The sequence below is a fragment of the Cyprinodon variegatus genome, unplaced genomic scaffold (genome assembly GCF_000732505.1).
Source record: "Cyprinodon variegatus isolate N-32 unplaced genomic scaffold, C_variegatus-1.0 Scaffold462, whole genome shotgun sequence".
In the NCBI taxonomy this organism is placed as follows: Eukaryota; Metazoa; Chordata; class Actinopteri; order Cyprinodontiformes; family Cyprinodontidae; genus Cyprinodon; species Cyprinodon variegatus.
This window is the reverse complement of record NW_015150915.1, coordinates 205,954-208,080: the sequence shown is the minus strand read 5'-3', so window position 1 is coordinate 208,080 and position 2,127 is coordinate 205,954.

Sequence of the window (2,127 nt, the reverse complement as noted above, 5' to 3'; positions counted from 1 at the left end):
TCCCACTGATCACAGCAAATATAGCTGCAAGGCAAAAAAAAGGAACGCCACCGTTTGCGGATGGATTGTAGATGCTTGGGCTAACGTGTCTGCTGGCACTGTTGTTCGAGCTTTCGCAAAAGCCGGCATCATTTCCGAGGAGCCGCCCGGCACGGACAGTGACTCTGGCAGCAAAGAAGGGGAAATTGGCATGTCTGATTTAGCGCAGCTGTTTAATTCAGAAATAGAGGAAGATGACTTTGATGGGTTCGATTAATAAATAACGACGGGCGGCGGAAATAACGACGGCGGCGAACATAATATTGCTGCACCGCTGAAAACGTCCAAGTACACCGGTGGGTCAAACTGGGAGGCCTTCCATGCGCAGTTTGAACTGCTGGCTCAGGCAGGAAGATGGACATTAGAGCATAAAGCTTTGCAGCTAGCTCTCTGCTTACAATATGATGCACTGGATTGCCTGTTGCTGTTTGGGTCGGAGGACAGGAAGGACTACAATGCTTTGGTTGGAGCATTAAAGAGGCGGTTTGGACAATGTGTACAGCCTGATGTCTTTAAAAATAAACAGTCCACCAGGAACAGGCTGGCAGGTGAACCTCTGCTTGTGTTAGCTAATGACATTGAGAGCCTTACACGCAGAGCGTATGCACACATGCCTTCAAGTGTACAGAATGAACTGGCAAAGGATCAGTTTATTAGAGCTCAGTCTCACCCGGAGCTACGGATGCAAGTTCAGCTCATACACCCAGCCTCCCTACAGGACGCGCTAGATTTAGCAATGGAGAGGGAGTGCCTCTGTGGAGCAGCAGTAGGAGGTGATCAGAGCGGACAACCTCCAGTTTGCAGGGCTGCAGAACAGACACAACTGGACCAGGAGAAGCCTGCGTGGGTTTCAGAACTAACTGAGCTGGTTCGAGCAGTCTCCCTGCAGTCAGCACAGGGCTCATCTGCAACCCCTGCCCTGTGTTGGGGCTGTGGTCAACCGGGACATCTCCTCAGACGATGTCCTAAAGCATCCAGGAAGCAGGGAAACGACACAGGGGCCGCAGAGGGGAGGCATCGCGGACCCCAGCTGTAGCCTCCACGTCTGAATCACCGTCTGACAGCCCCCGACAGCGCGGTCAGGGGACCCAGCCCCCACCGCCCCCAGGACTGGATGACTGCCATAGGGGGGTGGCCGTGGTTCCAGTGGTTGGCCGCACATGTGTCGGCGACTTTTGCTACGTCCCCGTCACAGTGGAAGGAGTCCCCTGCACTGCTCTGATTGACACTGGGTCCACAGTAACACTGGTGAGGCCCGATGTAGTGTCCGACTGGGCCCAGATTCACGGTACAGCTGCACACAGTTACGGGGTACATGACACCTATGTTAGGGAGGGGGGCATTGACTGTGACTGTGGGGGGCAGATCCATCACCCATCCAGTGTGGGTAGCAGAGGTGCAAGACAGGTGTATCTTGGGGCTGGTTTTCTTAAGGGCTGCAGGGTGCCAGCTGGACTTGGGAGGGGGACATGGGAGTTTAAGGAAGGGCCCCTAATCCAGCTCGGTTCCACAGTCCCAGATCCGGTCTCACCGGGGCCTACAGCCTGTCAGTCAATGCTTCAGGGTGCAACAGAAGATGCATCACTGGACGTGGTGCGGAAGATCTGGGCAGAGAACTGTAGGGGTTTGGATACCCAACAACAAAAGCAACTGTGGCAGCTGCTCGTGGACTTTAAAGACAGCTTTGCCTTAAACGATGACCAGGTGGGGCGGACTCAGCTAGTGGAGCATGACATCTTGACGGGGGATGCCCCACCAATTAAATGTCGGCCCCGTCGGCCGTGTTAAGGTTGTTGCAAACGGGGATTATTGAGCCGTCTGAGAGCCCCTGGGCAGCAGCGGTAGTCATGGTGCCCAAAAAGAACGGGGAGTGGCGCCTTTGTGTGGACTACAGGCCGCTGAACAGGGTGAAAAAAAAGACTCGTACCCGTTGCCTAGGGTGGACGAGTCGCTGGATCTGGTGTCTGGTTCCAGCTGGTTTTCCTCCCTGGATCTCCGCAGCGGCTATTATCAGGTTCCCCTCTCAGAGGGTGCCCGACCAAAGACTGCTTTTTGTACGAGGCGGGGACTCTGGCAGTTCAAAGTCCT